Below are 27,337 nucleotides of genomic sequence, written 5' to 3'. Positions count from 1 at the left end.
CTCTCTCAAGCCAATCCGACAGCAGATAAACTTAGGACATAGGCATTCTCCACGGGGACCATCTCTTTTCCCCAGGTCTTTATTTTTATTTTTAACATCTTTATTGGAGTATTATTGCTTTACACTGGTGTGTTAATTTCTGCTTTTATAACAAAGTGAATCAGCTCTATAGCCTGTTCCTTATTGATCAGCACGATTCTCATTGGAGGAAGAATGGAACTCGGGAGGGGGACCAAGTCCCTCTGATTTCCCTGGCTCACGGTGCAGAGGGTGGGAGGGGTGCCCCAGCCCCTTCCCCTGCTCCCTGCCTCTGGTTACTCCCTGAAATGTAGGAGCCACATCCTCAGCTGCAGAAGCAGAAAAGCCACTCTTTTTGCTTAGTGTTCTCATGCAATATCTCTTCCAATATTTTCACTTTCAGCATATGAATGTCCTTACTTCTGAGTGAGGCTCTTGTAGACAACATATAGTTGGACCCTTTATATGTCTATCTTGTCCATCTTTGTTTTTTTAATGTTATTAAATATTCACCTATATTTTAGTATGAAACTTATAATTTTATTTCTTTATATTTAAATCTTTAAGACCTACATAATTTATCTTAGTATCCAAATTGGTTTAAAAACAGCCACCCCTGACTCTGTATATTAAATAATTCAACCATTTTACACTTAAAACGACATCCCTATCACATATTAAATTTTTGTTTTTCCTTTTCCTCCTATGTCATAAGAATGTCCAGAGGAACTGAATTTAGTTGACTTCTTTAACTGTATAGACTACCTAGGCGTATTATATGAGAAGGCCATAGCAGGAGAGAAATATAATTCTACACACTAGTATGTATTCTAGACTGACTAGTCTCTTTCACTGACCATCAGACTATTTCTACTTGGCTTTGTATTTCCAGTGAAGTGACACTTTCATATCTGCATGGATACCATGGCTTAAAATGCCCTGTACATCCTCAATATACCTGTAAATTCATTTATCGACATCATTCAGTGCCTACTGTGTACCATGCACCAAGCTAAGGAGTGAACCAGACAAATACAACTCTTCCCACAATGGGGCATGAATATTATCTGGTAGAAGACAATCCTTAAATATTCACACCAGTAATCCATCACAGCTGTGTTTGGTGCTACAAAGTATACCCTTTGCAATTGAGAAGTCTCGTTTCCAGATCTGTTCACTTCTGCATACTTTGAGTGCACAGCCGATTTCCAATTCCCAATGAAAAATACCAGAAGGAACTTGGAGAATTATCTTCAGTGTATTTACAAGATGTTATAAGCTAATGAGAGGAGTAGGAAAAAATAATTAAAACAAACCCCTAAAATATTAGGCAACAAAGTCTCATGAGCTCTATGCACTTGGAGACAGTCCTTTAAATTCTCAGGTCTATATCCTGAGCAAAGCCAGGCCCATGGCAGATGAGGTCCCAAACAAGTTAAATAAGATCAAGAATGTGGCAGAAAGGCAACTCCAATGCAGGATCATTTTGCCTTTTGAAAGGGAAAACCTGTTACTACCTCTTTATGTACTGTGCCCTATTTTCCTGGGGTGTTCCTATTCTCTACAATTAATAGGTTTCAAAACTGTGGGCAACTGGAAGGAATAATTTTATTAGCTGAAACAAACAAAAAATTCCTTTATGAGAAAAAGAAAAAAACCCAAAAAAACCACAAAATTTTCCAACCAGCAAATTTTACATGCATTGAGAGGCTACAGAGTCACTGACAGTGATTAAACCACAGAGCACCAGTTTTCCAGCTCAAACTGGAAAGGATTTGTTTTTTTTAATTAAAGTAGATATGTCTGAGGGCATCTAAATATAATTCTTTTCTTTGTAAAAAAGTTTTTCCTCGGGGTGGGATAGGGAGGGTGGAAGGGAGACGCAAGAGGGAGGGGACAAGGGCACACATGTATACATATAGCTGATTCACTCTGTTACAGACCAGAAACCAACACAACATTGTGAAGAAACTATACTCCAATAAAGATGTTTAAAAAAAAAAAAGTTCTCCCTCAATGAACCCATTTTGATGGTAAAAAATAAATATGACTTTATAATAACCTAAAAAGAAACCCAACCTAAGTTTTTGTTTTGTTTTGTTTTTTCAGTACGCGGACGTCTCACTGCTGTGGCCTCTCCCGTTGCGGAGCACAGGCTCCGGATGCGCAGGCTCAGCGGCCATGGCTCACGGGCCCAGCCGCTCCGTGCATATGGGATCCTCCTGGACCGGAGCATGAACCCGTGTCCCCTGCATTGGCAGGCGGACTCTCAACCACTGCACCACCAGGGAAGCCCCAAGAGGCCAATTTAAAGCAAAAACAAATGGGTAACTTGTATTTTTACTTTAAAATAAGTTTAAGATTTCTGAAGTCTATGCTGATGAAAGAGGATGTCAACAAAGTCACTCATCACCATACATAAAGTTAAGCTTTCTAAACTAAACCTCTTTAGCATGAGATCAAAAACAGTCTGCTCTTCGAAGAGTCCCCAAATGCTATCTCTTCCAACTCTTTAAAAGCTAGCTTCTGTTTCTCCAAGAAGCAAAATACATTCATTTTTGCAAACAAACACCATAGGTATCCGAAATGCAAAATAACCAGCAAGCCACATTCTTTTCCACAGAATTAGCGGGAACTATCACCTGTTTCTCAGATTGTTTATGTCCCTGTTTTCTTTTTTTCACTGGCAGGACGGTCCAGAACCTCTATTATGCCTTTTCCATCTTCTGAATGAGGAAGCTTAATTGTATCGATGGTGACTTCACCTTCAGAAGAGGTGCTATCATCTTCATCCTCAAATTCTGAACTGTCCTCTGAACTGTCTTGTGAATTCTCTTGTGAACTGTCATCTTCTTTTGAATCAGACTGATTCATCTCAAACAAGATCATATGCATTTGCATAACTTTTCCGAGAGTGTCAATATTTTCAATATTGAAATGACCAGGTGGTGCAGTTGATATTCCTTTCCTTAGCTTTTTGTTTGCCTGAGCCATCTGTGGGAGAAAGCTCTGTACCTGGTCCAATAGGGGACTCCTCTCTATCCGACCTGTTTGAAGAGTGGAATTCTTTCTGGAATTACGCTTGGAGTTGATGAGCACCTGTCCCATATACCTCCGCGGCCGCCCCTGCCCTCCATCAGCAGCTCTCTAGACACCAAGACCCTGGAGCTGTCCCGGGAAAATGACGAACAGCTCGCATCGGGCTGGGATTTGCCGTGGGCCTCCCTGCTGCTTGCCTGTCTTCAGAGCAGCCCCTCCAGGCCCAGATGCCAGAAAAAGGCTGGGGACATCTTTGTTTTTTAACTGATGAGTTTAAGACATATATATATATATATATATATATATATATATATATATATATATATATATATATATATAAATTACTGATATGGAATGACATTTAATTGCCAATTTGTTTTCTGTAATGTCATATAGCTTTTCTGTCCCACATTTTCTCACATACTGACATCCTTTGTTCTTACTTTTTGTACTCATTTTCAAAATTAATTTCTTTGGCTGTGCCACGTCTTAGTTGTGGCATGGGGGGACCTTTGATCTTCTTTGCAGCATGCAAACTCTTAGTTGTGGCATGTGGGATCTAGTTCCCTGACCAGGGATTGAGCCCAGGCCCTCTGCATTGACAGCGCGGAGTCTTCGCCACTGGACCACCAGGGTAGTCCACTGACTTGACTTACTTTTAATTTCCTTCTGTGTATATTCTATAGATAATCAATTTGTGGATACCATGGAGGTTACATATAAAATCCTATCAAACTAGCTTAAACTGATATCAACATAATTTTAATCACACGCAAAATCTCTATTACATCTCCAATTACATTACACATTAATTACATGTTATTAATGTCACAAGTCACATATGTATACATTGTTTTCTGTTAATGTAGATGTACGAATTCGTTATTTGGGGATGCTATAACAAAATGCCACAGATTGGGTAGCTTATAAACAGAAGTTTATTTCTCACGGTTCTGGAGGCTGAAGTGTGAGATCAAGGTGGTTAGGTAAAGGTCTTTTTCTGAGTCATAGACTTTTCATTATATCATCACCTGGAGGAAGGGGCTAGAGAGCTCTCTGAGGTCTCTTTTAAAAGCACACAAGAGACCTCCCTGATAGGCCAGTGGTTAAGAATCCATCTTCCAATGCAGCGGACCTGAGTTCGAACTTTGGTCAGAGAACTAAGATCACACATGCCAATGGGCAACTAAGCCCATGCACCACAACTATTGAGCCTGTATGCTGGCTCTACAGCCTGTCTGCCACAACTAGAGAGCCTGTGTGCTGCAACTACCGAGCCCCCATATCACAGCTAGATATGAAGCCTGTGCGTCACAACAAAGATCCCACATGCTGCAACTAAGAGCGAATGTAGCCAAATAAGTAAATAAATACATATTTTAAAATAAAAGCACACACATTATATTCATGGTGGCTCTGCCCTCATAACCTAAGCACCCCCCAAAGGCCCTACATCCTAATACCAACACATTTGGAGGTTGTATTTTTAACATATGAATTTTTGGGGAAACAATCATGCGATAGCAATAAATTTATAATTATTTTAATATTTTGGTTTAAAAAATATCCTAGAATAATAAAAAGTATAGCCAAAAGTCAAAATTATAGTGTTTTCTCTATTTGTCCATTTATTTATCTTTATCAGAGACATATATATTTTCATATGGCCTCAAGTTACTGGTGTCCTTTCATTTGAACTTGAAGTACTCCCTTTAGCATTTCTTGAAGGATAGATATTATGGTACTGAACTACTTCAGCTTTTGTCTGAGACTGTCTCTCATTTTCCTCATTTTTGAAGAATAATATTGTAAGATATAGAATTGTTGGTAGGTAGTTTCTGCCATGCTTTAAGCATATCATTTCACTCTCTTCTGGCCTGCAAAATTTCTGATGAGAAAGCAACTGATAATCTTACTGACAATCACAATTAAGTGGATCATAATAATTGTCACATATAACTTTGTTTATATATATTTCTTAATGCTAACCTATTTACAAAAGTACTTATTGTTACAAAATTTTGTATTTATCATTCTAAGTTTACTTAACAAATCTATATTTTTATTCTACTTATTTATAAAATAAGAGGTTATTAGCCAAAATTATGAATTTATAGCTGAAATGTGTGGTAAAACATTCCTGATAAGCATTTTTCCATGTCTGAGAATTTTGATATGAACTCAGGTTTTCAGTTTGATTTTAGCATTGATAGATCCAGTGTGAAAATTCAATGTTGACTAAGGAATTAAAAATCCCTCAGGGCTCTCCTTCATTCATTACAGTAAAAGTGTGTTCTATGCTGTGAAAACTCATGTGTATGTAAGTCTATTCAATGATATTCTCCAGTTAAAATGATCTCCATGTCAGTTGCATACACATAGTATGTAAATCTTCTGCAATGGACATCCCCCCTTTGTAGCATTTCTACTAGCTATCATCAAAATTCAGTCTAATTTAGTCCATAAAGTGAACACTTTATGCTGGTCTAGTGTTTACACTGCACTGTAACTGAGTTCTATGAGTCTGCTGAATTCTTAACTTACCTCATTCCCAGGTTTCACATGTGGATGACCAGGGTTCACACCTGAAGAAATTTACTATTTTCTTACAGCTATATTGTTCCACCAGGAAAATAACTTGCCTGGATATCATTTCTTGCTTTTCATGGTCACAGTTTTTGCTTGAAATAAGACAAAAATAAAAATTAAATTAAATAAATTAATAAGAAATGACACATGTGACATTTGAGGATTAAATTGTTGAAAAGTACATTACATGGGGAAAGAACATGAATTTGAGGAATACACCAGTGAATAGAAACATGGTTTAGAAAAATGTTAATAGATGTTCAGTGTTTAGGTAAAAGAAAAATAAAATAAATTCAGATGCTACAGGGAATATGAGAGGAAAAATTATTAAAGAGACCGTGGCAAAGACAAAAACATGAAATTTTAACTCCCACGTGGACAGGAATTTTGCTTCTCTGAGGTGAAAAGTACAGGGGGAAACGTGAAGAGAAATTGATGTGTGATGCATAATGACAGAATCTGGATAATTTGACTCAATGGCTTCACATACATTTCTAAAAATATCCTTTAGTCGAGCCAACCTCCAGTTGACATTCCAAGTGTCCTGCTCCCTCCCCACACAGAGCACATGTGTCTGGAGCTGACTTGGACCCCAGCCTGGGGAAACCCTCCTCTTCCCTCCACACCTACTCTTCTTGCTCCAACTGGGAAATTACATCTGGTTTGCAGAGCGGATGCCCTGGTACGTGTGGGAAATGCTAGATGGATTTAAAGTTCTGTGCTGAGAACAGTGCATGCAATGCAAGCGCAGGACAACATGCCAAGGCTCAAGTGTGAGGGCATCAATGGCAGCCCAAGTTCGAGCACCCTGAAGGGGGGAAACACTGAAGGTTGTCACCCGACACTTCACTCAAAGACAATAAAAGTCTCTGGCTGCTGCTGTTCTTGCCCAAGAAGAAAGACAGGCTGCAGGCTGCCTAGATGTCTCAGCCAGGAAGGAAGCAACGTTTCATAATATGGTTAAGACTGTTTTCTAACAGAATCCAATAAACATAAGACCCATGAGATTATTACTTGGAGTTCATGTAGAAAGGGGGATACAAGCTGTTATGTGTTTTTTGCTGTGTTCAAACCTCATAGTAGTCCCCCGAGCAGAAGAATTACTTAGCAACATAAAGTCACTTGTCTGTTAGATAAAATAGCCCATATCTGTGTCCAGCATTATTCTGCGTGTTGGTGGCAGACTAGTAAGGAGTACGTGCGATTGTGGTAATGGAGACTGTATCTCCATGAAGGGGCACATGTGCTGTGATAAGTAAAGGAACACATTCGTTCCAGGTTGCTCTAAGTGCTACGGAAGCATGAGTCAGGGGCAAGAGTGCAGCAGCATATGTGGAAGCTGCAGCGCCTATCTCAATAAGACATGCATAAGGAAGTAAATAAATATTGAGAGACGCACCCAGAAGATGAAACAACGGGCGTCCTCCAGGATCACATCTGTGTACATCTTTGTCTGCAATATGTCCAGCAGGTCCTACTCTTTATGAGTGAGTTCTACAAACACGTCCTCAAACGTCACTGATCTCTAAAGCCCCGTCAATGGCTTCTCTGGGCTGATATGACATGTGCCTTTCATACATATTCAGAAATATATATACTGTGAACAAATGTTACTAAAGGAAACGTATGAGGTGTTGTGTAAAATAACCTATCAATTTCCCAAGATAGTGGTAATCCAACTTCCAGATAGGTTATTATAAAAATTTTACGTGCAAATTCATAAGTAATATTCTCCTCCCAATTCCAAGTAAGTCTGTAGGTTCATCAAAAGGCAATCAATAGCCCTGACCTGCCACTTTGTCAACTGACAGGCAGTGGGAGTAGAGATAGAGCTGAAGCTCCATGTACATTTTACCTGTTTTTTTCACGTATTGAACGTGTACCTGGAGTCCTGCTTTTCTTTCCCGGGTTAGAGCTGCAGACACCAGTCGTCAGAACTCATGAGATTTGCTGGCTCCATGTGTTGGGAAAGCCCAGGATCATCTTTTCTCTTCTACATAGTTCTCTCCTCTGGGCTTGGAATATGAGACTTAAGTCAGCCCACGCCCTCCCATGGATTTCTTTTACCTGCTGCTGTTTAGTTTTGCTCTATTTATACCTTCACTATGCAAACCTACAACTGTGGCTCCAAAGCATGTGCTAAACTCGGACTCTGATTTCAAAATACTCCAAGAAATTTGTCATTCAATAAGGGAAGTCTGTAATCCCTCAGTCCTTAAGTTTATTAGTATTATGATTGGTAGTAGTACAATTAATATCTTTATGATTGTAATCACTATTGATATTATTATTTATCACTATTGTTGCTATTGCATTTCTTAAGTTTCTCTGCTCATGAATGTATCTAATTTACTGAAGAGTATTGTGGAGGGTTTTCAACAGACTTACATACACATGGTGCTTCCTGGTTCCTGCTGTACTTATGGGTACTTGTGGGTCAGAGAGCCTCCTGACATATTCAGACATACCCAGTGGAGGAAGAGACAGCTGTTACTGGTAAGTGAACCCCAGGGAGGACACTCTTGACTTTATTGAGCCTCTAGAACAATGTTTAAGTCCTCTTAAGTGACCAGAAAGTGGTGCCAGTGCAAGAGCCCTGGAAGACACCCTTGTCCTGCCAGACTCAGCACAGGATTTTCCACCTCAACTCTGTGCCAGGAACCACTCTCACATCTCCTGGGAAGGCTGGAGAGGGTGTCCCTCCTGGAGTCCAGTCCTCCAAATTAGAAAAGTCAGCCCAGGAACGGACATTGTGATAAGTAAGGAGTAAGGAGAGTATCATTGGCATGCCTGAACCTAGGGACATGTTCCAAATTCACTCAGGGGTCCAGGAAAAGCTGGTGCAGCACTGGCAGACATAGAGATGGTGACGTGGCTGCTCAAGTAACCATTTCTTTTTCTAAGTCCCCCAGGGAGCCCCTGCACTGTTTGTGCCAACATATCATCCTCCCTGCTGACCCAGGATCACCTGCTTGTTTTCTCCTCTCAGAACAAATTTCTTTGTGCAAACCTAGCATTCTGACTCTACAATATCCCAGAGGACATCTGATATAGGTACCCTGAAATTTACTTAGATGAGTCTGTACGCAAATCTGCCATCTTTCTAAGTTTATTTTTCTCTTTAACAGTAGTAATGGTAATATCATCATAATTGTCAGTATTATTGTTTTTAGTGCATTTTCTTACCTTTATTAATATGCATTGTCTTTGTGGTTGTTTTTACATAACATTGAGTAGACCTGCTCTATGCTACAGATACTCTGATTTACTGCAGATCATATGGAGGGTTTCCCAACATACAAAATACATACACCTAGCTACTCCTGAGCTCCCACAGCACTTAGCTGGGTGCCCTCGACTCAAGGTCTCTATGAAGCTGGGGCTGAGGTCTCAGCTGTCACTCCACAGGGGAGGATTTTCTCGAAGACTCACTGAGATGGGTACTGGCAGGATGCAGTCTGAGCTGAGAGCCTAGTGCCTCTGCCTGGAGGCCTGGGACTTCCCTGTGTTCTCTCCTATGTGGGACTCTCCGTATGGCACCTAGTAACACCCATGCAGGCTTCCCCAGGTCCAGGGATAGGAGAGAGAGACAGACAGAAACAGAGAGAGAACACAGGATGCAGCAAGTGAAATAGAAGTGACAGAGGTTCTGTCAATGAATCTTAACACTGACCTCCCCTGATTTGCTATATTCTGTTGGTCAGAAGCCAGTCACTAGCTACTTAGTACTTGCACAAAGAGTGGAGTTTCCTCGCTGCATGTGGATCACAGTCTGTGGCTGGGAACACCCAGGAAGGCATGTTCAGTGGTCTCCCCCAGAACTGGGAAAAGTGGCTGCATTCTGGAAATAACTGAAAGTGATGAAAGTCCAGCCTCAATCATCAGAAGAGAAGTGAAAAGGAGACAATGGGTTACGTGTCATTTCTCATCCACTAAAGCAGCAAAACAAAAGCTCCCCAAACTCCTGAAACTGGAACCGTTGCTGTGAATGAGGCACAGGACCACTCATTCCTCAATGGTAGGAGGGGCACCAACTCTTCCTGGAGGGTGATGGCTGCCGCATCCCTAGATGCCACCCACTTGATTAAGGAGGTTACTTCTAGAAAGCAAAGGCGCAGTGGTCAGAGGTGTGTATGAAGAGTCCACGTGGGTGGTGTTGTCTGTCTTATTTCTAAGAGCCTTGCATGGACACCTGCTTCCAGAGGGGAGCTGGTTCCACTGACAGTGAGAACAGGCTGCAGCTGTTTAAAATGACAGTGTCCATACTACCCAAAGCAGTCTACAGGTTTAATGTGATCACTATCAAATTACACATGACATTTTTTCACAGAAGTAGAAGAAATAACCCTAAAATGTATATGGAACCATAAAAGACCCAGAATTGCCAAAGCAATCCTGAGGAAAAAGCACAAAGCAGGAGGCATAACCCTCCCAGACTTCAGACAATGCTACAATACTAATCAAAACAGCCTGGTATTGGAACAAAAACAGACATATGGGTCAATGGAACAGAATAGACAGCCCAGAAATAAATCCACAGAACCATGGTCAATTCATCTCTGATGAAGAATAGATAATGGGGGAAAAGATAGTCTCTTCAGCAAGAGGTGTTGTAAAAGTTGGTTCATGCAAATCAATAAAGTTAGAACACTCTCCCACCATACACAAAAATAAACTCAAAATGGCTTAAAGGCTTAAATATAACACATAACACCATAAAACTCGTAAAAGGGAACATAGGCAAAACATTCTCTGACATAAGTTGTACCAGTGTTTTCTTAGGTCAGTCTCCCAAGGCAATAGAAATAAAAGCAAAAATAAACAAACGGGACCCACTCAAACTTATAAGTTTTCTCACAGCAAAAGAAACCATAAACAAAATGAAAAGACAACATACGGACTAGGAGAAAATATTTCCAAATAATGCAACCAACAAGGGCTTAATTTCCAAAATATACAAAAAGCTCATACAACTCAATAAAAAAAAACCGAACAAACCAATCAAAAAATAGGCAGAAGACTGAAACAGACATTTCTCCCAAGAAGACATACAGATGGCCAATAGGCACACGAAATGTTGCCCATCATCACTAATTATTAGAGAAATGCAAATTAAAACTACAATGAGGGCTTCCCTGGTGGCGCAGTGGTTGAGAGTCCGCCTGCCGATGCAGGGGATGCGGGTTCTTGCCCCGGTCCCGAAGGATCCCACATGCCGCGGAGTGGCTGGGCCCGTGAGCCATGGCCGCTGAGCCTGCGCGTCCGGAGCCTGTGCTCCGCAACGGGAGAGGCCACAGCAGTGAGAGGCCCGCGTACCGCAAAAAAAAAAAAAAAAAAAAAACTACAATGAGGTACCACCTCACACCAGGCAGAATGGCCATCATCAAAAGTCTGCAAATAACAAACGCAGGAGGGGTTGTGGAGAAAAGGGAACCCTCCTACACTGTTGGTAGGAATATAAATTGACACAGCCACTATGGAGAACAGTATGGAGGTTACTAAAAATAGAGTTGCCATATGATCCTGCAATCCCACTCCTGGGCATATATCCAGAGAGAACCATAATTCAAAAAGATAAATGCACCCCAATGTTCGTAGTAGCACTATTTGTAATAGCTAAGACATAGAAGAAACATAAATGTCCATCAACAGATGAATGGATACAGAAGATGTGGTACATATATACAATGGAATATTACTCAGCCATAAAAAGAATGAAATAATCCCATTTGCAGCAACATGGATGCAACTAGAGATTAGCATACTAAGTGAAGTAAGCCATAAAGAGAAAGACAAATGCTATATGGTATTACTCATATGTGAAATCTAAAATATGACACAAATGAACCTATCTACGAAACAAAACAAGACTCACAGACATAGAGAACAGACTTGTGGTTACCAAGTGGGAGGGGGTTGGGGAACGATGGACTGAGAGTTTGGGGATAGTAGCTGCAAACTATTGCATATAGAATGGATAAAAATCAATGTCCTACTGTATAGCACAGGGAACAGGGTATTCAATATCCTGAGATCAACCATAATGGAAAAGAATATAAAACAGATGTATATATGTGTATAACTGAGACACTTTGCTATACAGCAAAAATTAATACAACATCGTAACTCAACTATATTTCAATTAAAAAAAGAAAAGAATCAGTTGATGTGAACAACACTAAAGGCCAAATGATCCTAAGAGTCATATAGAGAGCATTCTATCCAACATAGGCTGAATACACAGTCTTCTCAAGTGCAGAAAAAATATTTTCTAGAAAAGACCACATGATACACCACATATCAAATCTTAGTAAACTCAGGAAGACTTAAATTATACCAAGTATGTTGTCTGAGCATATTATTAAACTAGAAATCAATAACAGGATGAAAACTGGAACACTAATGAATACAAAACAATTGATCAACACTCTCCTGACCAACTAATTTATCAAAGAATAAATTTAAGAAGAAATAAGACAGTATTTTGAGACAAACTGAGATGGAAACACAGTATACTAAAAGCTATGGGATGCAGCTAAAGGAACGTTAAGAGAGAGGTTTATTGCAACAAATGCCTACCTTATGGATTAAGAAATATCTCAAATAAAAAACCTAACTCTTCTGTTCAAGGACCTGGAAAAAGAACAAACTGAGCCCAAAATTAGCAGAAGCAAGAAAATTATAAAGATTACAGCAGAAATCAATGTCATAGAGAAGAGAAAAATAACAGAAAAGATAAGTGATACTAAGAGTTGGTTCATTAAAAGATAAAATTTTGAACCTTTTGCTAGACTAACCAAGGAAAAGGAGAGAAGACCCAAATCAACAAAATTTTAAATAAAAGAGAAGACATTACAACTCTACTACAGTGATAAGAAGGATAACATGTTACTTTGAACAACTACATGCTAAAAAACTGAGAAATCTAGATAAATTGGAAAAAAATCTTAGAAACATACAACCTACCAAAAGTGAATTAGGAAGAAAGAGAAAATATAAATGAAGTAATTAGTGGTATGGAAATTAAATCAGTAATCAAAACTCTTCAAATGAAAAAAACTCAAGATCAAATGGCTTCACTGGTAAATTTTACCAAATATTTAATGCATTAATGCCAATCCTAAAAGTCTTCAAAAAAGAAAGAAAAAAAATGGATGAGGAGGGAAATCTCCCAAGCTCATTTTACAAGGCCAGCATTACTTTGATATCATAATCTGAAAAGGACACTGCCAATTACAGGCCAATAACACTGATGAATATAGTTTTAAAAATTCTGAATAAATACTAGCAAATCAAATAAATGGGATGCATCATATTAATAGAACAAAGGGAAAATATAATATCAATAGGCACAGAAAAAGCATTTAATAAGTTAGGTATAAAATGAATGTAACTCAACATAATAAAGGCTAAATATCGGGACTTCCCTGGTGGCGCAGTGGTTATGAAACTGCCAGGAAATGCAGGGAACTTGGGTTCAAGCCCTGGTCCGGGAAGATCCCACATGCCTAGGAGCAACTAAGCCCGTGCACCACAACTACTAAGCCTGTGCTCTAGAGCTCGTGAGTCACAACTACTGAGGCTGTTTGCCACAACTACTGAAGCCCATATGCCTAGAGCGCATGCTCTGCAACAAGAGAAGCCACTTCAATGAGAAACCCACGCACCACAACGAAGAGTAGCCCCCACCTACTGCAACTAGAGAAAGCCTGCATGCAGGAACAAAGACCCAAATGCACCCAAAAGTAAATAATTTTTTTAAAAGGCCAAATATGACAAGGTCACAGTTCAAAGCACACTCAAGAGTGAAAGTGTGAAACTTTTTCTCTAATATCAGAAACAAAACAAGGGAGTCCACTCTCACCACTCATTCAGCATAGAAATGGAAGTCCTAGCCAGGGCAATCAGTCAAGGAAGAGAAATAAAAGGCATCAAAATTGGAAATTAAGAGGTAAAAATGTGTCTATATTAAGATAACATGATTTTATATATAGAAACTCTGAAAAACTTCACCAAAAACCTGTTAAAACTAATCAACATAATGAGTAAAGTTGCAGAATAAAAACTTAAAATGCAAAAATCAGTCATATTTCTATATACTAACAATGATCTGAAAAAAGAAAACCATTCTATTTATAAGAGCATCCAAACTAATAAAATAATAAGGAATAAATTTATCTAAGGAGATGAAAGATATCTACAATACAAGCTACAATACACTGATGAAAAAAATTGGAAAAGACAGAAATAAACGTAAAGTTATCCCTTGTTCAGGATTGGAAGAATTAATATTTTTAAAATGTCCACACCACCCAAAGCCATCTATGGATATAATGCAATTCCTATCAAAATCCAATGGCATTTTTTAAAGTAGAAAAAAACAACAGAGAAATGTATGAGGAATCACAAAAGAACTTGTATATGCAATGTGACCATGAGAAAGAACAGCAAACTTGGAGGTATCACATTGCATGATATCAAACTGTATTATAAAGCTATAGTAATGTAAATAGTATGGTACTGTCATGTAGAAAGGCATACACAACAATGGAATAGAACTGAGAATCCAGATATAAACCCATGCATATAAGGTCAACTAATATTTGATAAGACAGTCAGGAACACTCGGTGGAGAGACAATCTCTTCATTAAACAGTGCTTGGAAAACTGCATAGTTATATGCAAAAGAATAAATCTAGACTCCTGTCTAACACCACTCATGACAATTAAATAGAAATAACATAAGGTAAAGACAACTGTAAGACGGGAGGCTTTTCTTCCTGGAGGAAAACAGTAAAAATCTTTTTAACACAGGTCTTTAATATTATTTTTGATGATACCTTAAGCACAAGCAACAATTTAAAAAATTAACAAGTGAAAGAATATCAAACTAAAAATCTGCTACACAGCAAAATAAAATAAATAAATAATGAAAAGAACCTATGTAGTGAAAAATAATATTTGCAAACCTTACACCAAATAAGGGGTTGATATCCAAAATACATCATAGAGCTCAGTAGCACAAAATAAATTAAGCCAATTAAAAGGTGTTGCAAAGACCCCAACGGACATTTTTTCAAAGAAGATATGTGAATGTACAACAAATACATGAAAATGTGTTCAACGTCATTACACATCAGGGAAATTAAATCTAAACCACAATGAGATATCACCTCAGGACTGTTAGAATGGAATTCATCAAAGAGACAAGAGATCTGCTAGCAAATGCTAACAAAGATGTGGAGAAAAGGGATGATTTGTGTGCTTTTGCTTGTCTTATAAATTGGTTCAGCCTCTATGGAAAACAATAGAGAAGGGCCTCAAAATTTAATAGGGCTACCATATGGTCCAGCATTTTAAACTATGGGAATATATTAAAAGAATTAAAAACACTATGTTGAAGAGATATCTGCACCTCCATGTTCATAGCAGCAGTGTTTACAATAGCCAAGACATGGAAAAAACGTATGTCTATCAACAAATGAGTGGATATAAACCTTGTGGTATATTTAGAAAATGGAGTAACATTCAGGCATATGAAAGAAGGAAATCTTGCCATTGGTGACAATATGGATGGACCTTGAGGGCGTTATACTAAGTGAGAGAAGTCAGACCAAGCTTATATGTGAAAAAAAAACAAAACCACCCGAAACTCATAGAAAAAGGTCAGATTTTTGGTTACCAGAGGAGGGAGGTGAGAAGACGCAGAATTTGATGAAGTCCAAAAGTACCAACTTGCAGTTATAGGATAAATAAGTATTGAGAATATTATATACAACATGATGAATAGAGTTAACACTGCCATATGGTATATGTGAAAGCTGTTAAGCAAGTAGATCTTAAGAGTTCTCATCACAGGAAAATATATTTTCCTTATTTTTCTATTCTTGCATCTATAAGATGATGTATGTTAACTAATCTTACTGCAATAACAATTTCACAATATATGGAAGTCAAATCATTATAATGTGCATTTTCAACTTAAATAGTACTGTGTTCAATTATATCTCAATAAAACTGGGGGGAAAATTACAACAGCTTTACAATAATGTCTTTGAAATTTAAAAAACAATCTTAAAAGGAAATTGAAACACAACTTGCTAAAACTTATGGGCTGCAAGAAAAACAGTAATAAGAGTTTATTGAAACAAATGCCTACAATAAGAAAAAAGAAAGATCACAAGTAAACAACCTTACTTCTCACGGGACTAGCAAACAAAGGAAAAACCACTAAGCTCACAAGTAGCAGAGCAATGAAATAAGAAATATGAAAAGAGAAATAAAACAGAGAACATGCAAACAATAGAAAACATCAATGCAAGAGGTGGTTTTTGAAATGAGAACAAAATTAACCTTTTAGCTATACTAATGAAGAATAAAAGAGAATACTCAAATAAAATCAGAAATGAAAAAGGAGACATTACAACTGATGCAACAGAAATATCACAGCTCATGAGAGGTGACCATCAACACATATACACCATCAAGTTTGATACCCTAGAAGAAATGAATTCCTAGCAACATGAAAACTACCAAAACTGAATCATGAGGAAATAGACAAACCAAACAGACCAATGATGAGTGAAAAGATTGTATCAGTAATAAAAGATTTGCAAAAAACCCCCCAAAAACCAAAAAAACAACAAAAAAAAAAACAGGCTAGGACCAGATGGAAATTTTCCAATTTCCATTGGGAAATTCAACCAAACATTTAAATGGAATTAAAACAACTCCATGTCAAAGTTTTCTAAAAAATTTTGAGGTACATTCCCAAACTCATTTGATGAGTCCAGCATTATCCTGATACCAAAGCTAGATAAGAACATTACAAGAAAAAAAAAACTGTCAAGTATTACTAATATAGATGCAAAAATTCTCAGTGAAATACTAGCAAACAAAATTCAACAGTATATTGAAAGGATCATACACCATGATCAAGTGGAATTTATCCCTAGAATGCAAGGGTAATTCAACCTATGTAATTCAAACATGTGATGCACCACATTGAGAATGAAATATGCAAATCAGATGGTTATCTCAATAGATACAGAAAGAGAATACAAAATAATTAAAGAACTTTCCATGATAAAAAATACTCAACAAATTGCTATACGTAGAATGTACCTCAACACAATAAAAGTCATATTGAACAAATTCACAGCAGACATTAAAATCAATGGTGAAAGCTTGAAAGGTTTTCTGCTAAAAATATAAACAAAATAAGTTTTGTGCACTCTCACCACTCCTTTTCAGCATAATACTGGAAGTCATAGCCAGAGTGGTTGGGCAAGAAAAATAAATAAAAGAAATACAAATTGAAAAGGATGAAGTAAAGATATTTCTCTTTGCATTTAATATAATCTTATATAGAGAAAATCCCAAGATTCCAAAAAAATATATTACTAATTATAGACAAATTCAGTCAAGTTGCAAGACACAAAATCAACATGTGAAGAGCAATTGTACTTCTATATACTAACAACAATTTGAAAAAAACTGTAAAAAGCAATCATATTTAAAATGGCTTCAGAAATAAATAAAACATTTAGGAATAAATTAAACCAAGTAGGTAAAATATCCATACACTGAAAATGACAAAACACTGGTGAAAAAAATGAAGATACAAATAAATGAAGAACGTTTCCATGGTTATGAAACAGAAGAATATTGTAAAAATATCTATACTACCCAAAGCTGTCTATAAATTCAGTACAATCTCTGTCAATATTCCAATGATTTTTTCACAGAAAGAGAAAACAACCCTAAAATTTGTATGGAACCACAAAACACCACTAATAGCCAAATCAACCTAGTCAAAGAAGCACAAATCTAATGGCATCACAATTCCTAACTTCAAACTTTATTACAAAGCTATAGTAATCAAAACAATAGATTCTGGCAAAAAAATAGAGACTTAATCCAATGAAACAGAATCAAGAGCACTGAAATAAAACCAGTCATTTACTGTTAACAAATATTTGACAAGGGAGCGAAGGAGATGCAGTAGGGGAAATACAGTCTCTTCGATAAATGGTGTTGGAAAAAAACTGGATAACAACCTACAGAAGAATACAATTGGACCCCTTTCTTGTACCACTCACAAAAATTAACTCAAAGTGGACTGAAGGCTTAAATATAAGACTTAAAGCTGTAAAACTACTTGAAGAAAGGATAAACAACAAGTTCCTCAATATAGTTTTGGCAAATATTTTTCGGATATAATACCAAATGTGGAAGCCACAAAAGCAAAAAAAAAAAAAAAAAAAAAGTGGAACAGCAAACAAACAAACGAAAAACTTTGCATAGCAAAATGAACAATCAGCAAACTAAAAAGCAGCTATAGAACTGGAGAACATATGTGCAAACCACTTTTTTGATAAGGGGCTAATATTCAAAATATATAAGAAGTAACATAAAATAATAGCAGTCAAAAATTAAATAAAAAATGGGCTAAAGGACTTGAAAAGACATTTTTCCCCAAAAAAGACATACAGATGGCCAACAGGTACATGAACAGATGCTCAACATCAATAATCATCAAAACCACAATGATACATCAACTCACACCTGTTAGAATGGCTATTATAAAAATGAGAAGAAAAAACAAATGTTTGTGAGAATGTGAAGAAAAGGCAACTTGTGTGCATATTTGGTGGAAATGTAAACTGGTATAGTCTAATGAATGTAAAAGAATTCAATTGGACCCCTATCTCACACTACTCACAAAAATTAACTCAAAAGAGATTAAAGACAAACATGTATGACTTGAAACCATAAAACACCTAAAAAAATCCTGGGGGAAAATCTCCTTGACCTTGGTCTTGGGAATAGTGATTTTTTGGTTATGACCCCAAAGGACAGGCAACAAAGCAAAAGCAAAAATAAACTGGGACTAAGAAAACATAAAAAACCTTCTGCACAGAAAAAAATAAAACCACACACAAAAGCAAAACAAAACAAAAAACAACTGGTTAAAAATGGAGAAAGGATCTGAATAGATGTATTTTCCAAAGAAGACATACAAATGTCCAACAGATATATGAAAAAGTGTTCAATGTCTTTAATCATCAGGGAAATGAAAATCAAAATCACGAGATCATCTCACTCTTGTTAGAATGGCTACAGCCAAAACACAAGAGATTACAAATGTTTGAAAGAACATGGAGAAAAGAAAATCCTTGTGCATTGTTGGTAGAGATGTAAATTAATACAGCCACTATGAAAAACAATATGGAGGTTACCCCCAAAATTATAAGTAGTATCCAGTTGTTCCAGTACCATTTGTTGAAGAGACTATCCTGCCCAGTGAGTGTGCTTTATTCCCATCTCAAATATTAGTTACTTATACACTGGGGTTTACTTCTGGGCTTTCTATTCTGTTCCTTTAGTCTATGTGTGTATTTTAGTGCCAATATCATAGTGTCGTGTAACTACAGGATTTTAATATTGTTTCTTTTTGTTTAAAATAAATTTACTTATTTATTCACTTATTTTTGGTTGTGCTGGGTCTTTGTTGTTGCGCACGGGCTTCCTCTAGTTTCAGCGAGCGGGGACTACTCTTCGGTGTGGTGTACGGGCTTCTCATTGTTGTGGCTTCTCTTGTTGCAGAGCATGGGCTCTAGGCACACGGGCTTCAGTAGTTGTGGCACGTGGGTTAAGTAGTTGTGGTTCGTGGTGTCTAGAGCACAGTCTCAGTAATTGTGGTGCACTGGCTTAGTTGCTCCCTCGTTTGTGGGATCCTCCCAGACCAGGGCTTGAAATTGTGTCCCCTGTATTGGCAGGCAGATTCCTAACCACTGCACCACCAGGGAAGCCCCTGTAATATAATTTTAAATCAGGAAGTGTGATGACTCCCAATTTTTTCTTTCTCAGGATTTCTCTGGTTATTTGCTGTCTCTGTGGTCACGTACAATATTTTAAAATTGATTTCTCTATATCTGTAAACGATGCTGTTGGAATTCTGATAGAGATTGAGTTGAACCTATAGATGCCTTTGGGTAGTATGGACATTTTAACAACAATAATTCTTCTGATCACAGAACACGGTACTGTATATATTCCCACTTGTTTTGTCTTCTTCAATTTTTTTTGATCAAAGTCTTGTAGTTTTCAAAGGACACATTTTTCATTTCCTTCCTTAAGTTTATTTCTAAATATTTATTCGTTTTAATGCAATTTTGAATGGGGAAAGGATAGTGTCTTCACCAAATTCTGTTGGGAAAACTGGAAAACCACATATAGAAAAATGAAACTGGACACCTATCTTATACCACTCACAAATATTAATTTGAAGACTGAAACATAAGACCAGATACTATAAAACTCCAAAAGAAAACACAAAGAAGAATCTACTTAACACTGGTTTGGGCAATAATTTTGGGATATGATCCCAAAAGCATAAGCCAGAAAAGTAAAACCAACAGATGGGATTATATCAAACTAAAAAGCTTTATATATATATATATATAAAGTTTACATACAGATTAGGAGAGAATATCTGCAAATCATACGTTGCATCAAAGAGTATAAACTTCCACTTTTAAGGTGAGTAAGTTCTGGGAACTTTAACATACATTATGGTGGCCATAGCTAACAACGCTGTATTATATATTTGAAAGTTGCTAAGGGAGTAGATCTCAAAAATTTTACCACACAAAAAAGTTAATGATGTGAGTTTATGGAAGAATCCTTATTGTGGTAATCATTTCACACTATATATCTGTATCAAATCACCACACTGTACATCTTAAACTTACACAGTGCTGTATGTCAATTATGTCTCAATAAGTCTGGAGTAGAAAAAAAAAGAATTTCAAGATGGATACAAGAGCATGGACGTTTCTGAGTGAAGAACCTTGTGTCATATCCATATAGCTGGCCCCAGTTCTACCTGCAAAACCACAAGGAAAATCTGACCTCTGGGCCCCATCACCAGGGCTAACAACGTGCCTGAGCTCCCACCTTGGTTACTACAGCAGTCTCCTAATTGGCGCCCCAATTCTGCTTTTGCCCCTTCAGTCAGTTGGTAGGACAGCAGCCAGAGGAAGTCAGATGATAGCCCTCCTCTGCTTACAACCATTCACTGGTCCTTTATTTCACACAGAGTAAAAGCCAATGTCCTTTAAATGGCCGACAATCTGTTGACAACACCAAGGGCTCTATCCCTTGCTCACTTAACTTCAACCACCCAGCATTCCCAACTTTCCTCAAACAAGCCAGCCGTGTTCCTTCTTTACAGTATTTTACCTTGCTCTCCCCTCTGCCTGGAATCTGCTTTCGCCACCTATGCACACTATGTATGCCCTCCCTCATATCTTTTAAGTCTTATTCACAGGTATTTACTGAGCAAGACTATGTGCTGGACAGTATTCAAGGCACAGATGTTTGGACCCAGCATCTCTCTGATCCTTCTGAGATGGAGCATCATTTCATAAACTTACTGGCTATTTTTTCTGAAAAAAACAGATACATAAATATGGGTGTGTAGGAATCGCTCAGGCAAAATCCCAAATAATAGAGATAGATGTTTAACTATCAGAAAGGTGGAGCATAACTTCCCAACTCCCTAACTGTGTCCTGCACGCAGTGACATCCTTCCAAACGGTACACACTGAATGGAAGGGAGTAAAGATTGATGTTACAGTGAGGAACTTGACAAACCCCACCTCAGCCAGATGATCAAGGGCAACATCAACAGTAGTAAGTCATCTGCAGAGCATGTGCCCTTGATACGAAGTGAAACACATAACCCCAGGCTAATCACGAGGGAAACAACAGGTAAATCCCAATTCGAGACTGTCAAGGTCATCAAAAACAAGAAATGTCTCAGAAACTATAACAACTAACAGTGTCCTAAAGAGAAATGGCGGCTAAATGGAATGAGGGTGAGATATCCTGAATGCAATCCTAGAAGAGAAAAAGGTAAGTCTAAGAAAATTTGAAAAAAGTGTGGGTTGTAGTTAGTAATCAGGTGTCAACACTAGTTCATTAATTGTAAAAATGTACCCTAATGACATGAAACTGTAATAAGAGAGGAAACTGAGTCTGGGTTACTTGTGAAATCCTGCACTATTCTTGCAAATTTTCTATAAATCTGAAACAATTTTAAAATGAATATGTATTAAACAAATTTTTATTTTTTTGTAACACATATTATTTTTAAATTGTCCTGCCAGTAATTACTATTAATTTCCCCTGTCACCTAGTTGTACTGCTTCATTTTGTTAAATAGAATTTATAACAGAGAGAAGTAAATTACCCATGATAGTAGAAAATTTCCAATAACACCAATTTTACATATTTTATGTTAAATTAAGAATGCACATGTGTATAATCATTTATTATATATTATGTTATTTGGGAGTTTTTTTGTTTTTTTTTTTTTCTTTTGGCTGCAGTCATTTTACTGGAATGGCTGTATCCCGGGTCACTTTCTAAGAAGTCACTCACCAGAGATGTCTGTCAGGACTCAGAAGTAAGTCTACATGTCACTTCATGGCTGAACATATTCAAACAGCCCATTTATAAAATAAAAATAAAAGAACAATAATTCATTGTGACTGGTTCATTTATTCCAAGAATGCTTTTTAAAAATTTTGTTTCCATGCTTACATTTCATACTAATGGAACAAAATCAAATTATGTGCCAACTCAAATATTACATTAGAATAATGAGAACAGAGTTGTGACCACAAAAATTCAATGTTTCATCCTGATATTTTCTAATCAGAAGTGTTTTTTAAAATATTCAGGGCTTCCCTTGTGGCGCAGTGGTTGGGAGTCTGCCTGCCGATGCAGGGGACACGTGTTTGTGCCCCGGTGCGGGAGGATCCCACATGCCACGGAGCGGCTGGACCCGTGAGACATGGCCACTGAGCATGCGTGTCCGGAGCCTGTGCTCTGCAACGGGAGAGGCCACAGCAGTGGGAGGCCCGCGTACCGCAAAAAGAAAAAAAAAAATTCAAACTCCTTTCCTAGGGGATAGCTGAAAGTGACAATATCAGAAAGCCCAAATGGCACACAGACTTGCAAGTGATTGTAGATGTTGCCATATAATGTGCCAGAAATAAATTGCCTCTTAGAAGATTACATAAAATTACTTGAAGCTCAAACCCTGGAATGCTTCCCAATTTTGTCAGACTTACATGTTATTATAACGTCTATATCCATTTAGCTCATGAGGTAGGTAAAGATAAAAAGTGATCTGTTCTTATGTGTTTAATACAGTTTAAAAAAGTACCTAATGCTCCTAAGAAATCAGGTTAGATCTGGAATACAGATGAAAATATGAAATGAAACTACTTTGCTTTGTACAAGAGCAGTAGCCCACCATGTACAAATATGTCAGATGACAATGTACCTTCATGTTAAAAAAGAAAAAATGCCATCACTGCAAAAGAAAACTTTATTGAGTTTCCCTGGTGGCGCAGTGGTTGAGAGTCCGCCTGCTGATGCAGGGGACACGGGTTTGTGCCCCGGTCCGGGAAGATCCCACATGCCGCAGAGCGGCTGGGCCCGTGAGCCATGGCCACTGAGCCTGCGCATCCGGAGCCTTTGCTCTGCAACGGGAGAGGCCACAACAGTGAGAGGCCCGCGTACCGCAAAAAAAAAAAAAAAAAAAAACCTTTATTGATTGTACTGAAGTAAAAGGAAAAACTAGATATGATATACCTCAGCTAATTACGAGTATATTGGGAAAAGATAATGTTGACATAAAAATGCTCATGCTCACAGATATTATACAGGTGTAACTGTGGCACATGTACGAAGACGTAGAAGCCATGTTCCTCCACTGAGCGTGACGATGCCAAAATTGTGACCTGCTCATTTCTTAACCTTAATGGACAAAATTTCTGCTCCCACAATTTAACATATGACCTTTAAAATGCTGTATAACGAGACGATGTGATATTTTAATGTCTGTTCTAAGTAGTACTTTAAACACACATAAGTCTATCCAACTGTCAGTCAGAAAGATCAGATACAATCAGCTATCATTCTATGCAAATGAATGGCATGTAGCAAATATTCATATATGTGTGTACCTATATAAAACATGTTAGCATATATGAATAAAATCAACTATGTTATATTAATATTTAATGTAAAATCATATTAACAAATGCACTGTGGTGAAATAAGAAGCATCTAGGTATAAACAGATTACAAATTTTTATGCAGTTTTCACAATGGGATAATATTGTGAGCAAAGTGGAAATTGTAAAGAAAGTCGTCCAAGAAAAACATCTTGACTATAGGAAAAATCGCATGCTTATTATAAGGCCTCTCCTCTTGTTTACAACCAATGTCAGAAAGTAACCTTGAACTAGGTTAGGAGAATAAAAACTTTAACAAGACATAGGAATACTCTTTCTGTTGTAGAAAATAAACCAAAATAAAAAGTAAATGAATAAGCTATGAAGATTCTACAGATAGAAATATCAATTCTTATGGGAAAGAGGCTTAAAATAAATAATAAGGAGATTATAGATATCCTAATTTCACCTTTTGAATGGAGCTATACAACATTAAGCTAAAAACCTTCATATTCTCTATTAGGAGAAAATTTATTTGCTATGAATGTATTTAATTTACAAAAAGCAGCCCCTGTCTTAGCTTTTAAGTATTCTGTTGAAGTTTTAAGGTTTAATATATTTCATCTTAAATGGTCTCATGAAGTATGCAATGGTTGGTATTTTAAAAATCGTCACTGTGCCTGGAACTTCTAAAAGTGATTCACAATTTTTTAAATTACATTCCTATAAAAATTTGGTATTGACATGAATATTATGATTTTTAATAATACGAGTCACATTGGAATATTGCAGAAGAGTTTTCAATGAGCTTATGTGTATAAATATTTAAGACTGTCACTGTATTATGAGAAAATTTCAAACACAGCAATATTTTGACTTGAAAATGAGAAAAAAGCTAGAACTACATCTTAAATATTGCTCATTGTGGGGCTTTCCTGGTGGTGCAGTGGTTAAGAATCCACCCCCCAATGCAGAGGACACGGGTTTGAGCCCGGGTCCGGGTAGATCCCACATACAGGGGAACAACTATGCCCGTGAGCCACAACTACTGAGCCTGCGCTCTAGAGCCTGCAAGCCACAACTACTGAAGCCCACGCACCTAGAGTCCGTGTCCGTGCTCTGCAACAAGAGAAGCCACCACAATGAGAAGCCGCACGCCACAACAAAGAGTAGCCCCTGCTCGCTACAATTAGAGAAAGCCCATGCAACAACGAAGACCCAATGCAGTCAAAAATAAAATAAATTAAATAAATTTTAAAAAGAATGATTTGTAAAAAAAATAAATAATAAATATTGATGACGTAGAGAAAATAGCACAACATGAAAGTTATGAGTTAAGTTTTATTTGGGGCCAAATAAAGACTATATCCTGGGAGACAGAATCTCAGATGGCTCCAAGAAACTGTTCCAAAGAGGCAGGGGGAAGGTCAGTGTATATGTAATTTTGGTGAAGGGGGAGTACACGCAATCGAGCACATATAATTTTTGCAGAAGGTTTCTGCTCATCTCATGCAGGCTCCGGCTAGTGACGTCACCATGAAGGATTTCAATGCTTCTCTAGACACGAGGAGATACAAGAACTGGGCTCATAAAATCAGCTCCTGAAAGTATCTAACTCTCTGAAGAGCTGTCCTGCCAGCTTCCCCCGAGCACAGAGCACGTTATTTCCGCTCTCCACCCTGAACTCCTTTCAGGGGGTGTTGAAGGTCAGCGGCTGCAGCAGCTGCACCAGCACCTGATTTAATCCTTGTCGAGGTAGACGGCAAGTGACGATCCATAGCGACAATACGCTCCAAATAATTTTATTCCTTTAAGACGGAAAAGTAAAATACAATAAATTCTGATTCTGACATGTTTAAACTATAAAACTTAACATAGTGTGTTTTACTACACTGTTTTTTTAACTCTTTTTTTTATTTTATTTATTTTTTTTGTGGTACGCCGGCCTCTCACTGTTGTGGCCTCTCCCGTTGCGGAGCACAGGCTCCGGACGCGCAGGCTCAGGGCCATGGCTCACGGGCCCAGCCGCTCTGCGGCATGTGGGATCTTCCCGGACCGGGACACGAACCCGTGTCCCCTGTATCGGTAGGTGGACTCTCAACCACTGCGACACCAGGGAAGCCCTGTTTTTTTACTCTTTCAATACGTTTTCAACTAGATCCACGTTACCTGCACATCATCCGTGTATAGTCTGTTAGTTAAGGTCTTTGAACAAAGGAATAAGTGGATAATTCCGTGCGGCTGAGGACAAGGGGCGGAAACATTTCTCTTGGCAACTAAAAAAAGGGACATTTTTACAACCTTCCGGGGGCGTCTGAGGAAACTCAGCAGAGTCTGTCCGCGACGGTGAACTCTCCTGGTCGACCGCGCCCCAGCTCCTTCCCCGCGGCCCGAGGGTCCGGGGCTCAGCCGCGCCGCCCGCGAGGACACGCCTTGGGCGGAGCTCCTCCCGCCAACCGCCCCGCGTCCGGAACAGACGCCCCGCGTCCGGAACAGACGCCCCGCCGGGAACAGCCTCCACGCCGCCGGCCCCTCGGAGACCGGATCCGAGGGACAACAAGCGACATCGAACGTTACCTGAGAAGGTGGGGATACACCGCGCGGGGCGGCCGGAAAGGAAGACGCGGAGCGTCGAGGAACGGGCACAGCCCCTTTGCACCGGCCGGGGCGCGGGCGGGGAACGTCTTCCTCCCGCAGACCAGCCAGCCCCACGCGCGGGCCCGCAACCGCCATGGCGCCTCCACTCCGTCCTCAGGGAAGACCGCCCATCAAGTGCGTGTGCAGTTGCGCATGCGCCCCAGCGCCTGTGACATAGTGGCTTCGTGCCCCCCCTGCAGGCCCTTGGGGGAAGTGTAGGATGCTCGAAATAATTGGAGAACATGGGGCCCCTCCCAGCCAGGATGCTAAGTTACTCAAAATCTCAGTGCCCCAGCCTCTCTGCTGATGGCACTGGTGATGCTCTGTTCAAGCCATGCCGGCTCTCTTGCCTGGGATGTGCCCCACTCTTTGGAGCCATGTTATCTGGTTTTTAGGTCATCCCCCCCAAAATGATAATAACCTCTATTCTATGCTACAATGACAGTATTCATTTCAGGTCCCTAGAAAAGAGCCACCAATTTCCACCATCAGATTCTCCACTGGATCTTCAACCTGTTAGACACAGAGGACAGCTGCTCTGCTTGGAATAAAATTCTCTATAGTACTATACAGAGTTGATCACAAACACAAATAACTGAAACAGAAGATGAGAGCAGAAAATCTATGGACTTCTCCTCATTTGAGAATAGGAGTCCACAGTTAATTCCAAGAAACCGTTAGCTATCTGAAGCAGTGGAATACAGCTTACATACCTTGGAGCTTGTCAGGGAGGGAATCAAACTGTGTTTTCCGTCATTTAGCAAATCCTCTCAAAAAATAAGGAAACAAGAAAAAACATTCTGCTTATGACCACCTTTATTCAATTATATTTTTATGCACAAGAAAGTAATGTAAAATACGTTAAATATAAAATATCAGAAAACAAAATGATAATGTATTTAAGATACACATTTCTAACATCCAAAATTATTTACAAAATTCAAAATCAGTTTCTTAATTAAACAAACTCATGAATTACATTTTGAAACTTATCCTTTCAGAACCTCATGTGGGATTTT

The 27,337-nt window shown here is 38.4% G+C and overlaps 1 long non-coding RNA gene across 1 annotated transcript in view; it reads right to left on the bottom strand.

Moving 5' to 3' along the window:
- LOC307179698 overlaps positions 1-26,435 on the bottom strand; it is a 165,242-nt gene extending 138,807 nt beyond the window's left edge. The window contains exons 1-2 of the long non-coding RNA XR_013825518.1: positions 26,259-26,435; positions 5,602-5,738 (exon numbers count right to left, since the gene is read on the bottom strand). This is a non-coding gene — a long non-coding RNA (uncharacterized lncRNA). The remainder of the gene's footprint in view (positions 1-5,601; positions 5,739-26,258) is intronic.
- Between the last annotated feature and the right edge of the window lie 902 nt (positions 26,436-27,337).

The sequence above is a fragment of the Stenella coeruleoalba genome (genome assembly GCF_951394435.1).
Source record: "Stenella coeruleoalba genome assembly, chromosome: 21".
NCBI classification, from domain to species: domain Eukaryota; kingdom Metazoa; phylum Chordata; class Mammalia; order Artiodactyla; family Delphinidae; genus Stenella; species Stenella coeruleoalba.
The sequence above is the reverse complement of the archived record's forward strand: the minus strand, read 5'-3'. Positions and strand labels throughout refer to the sequence as shown.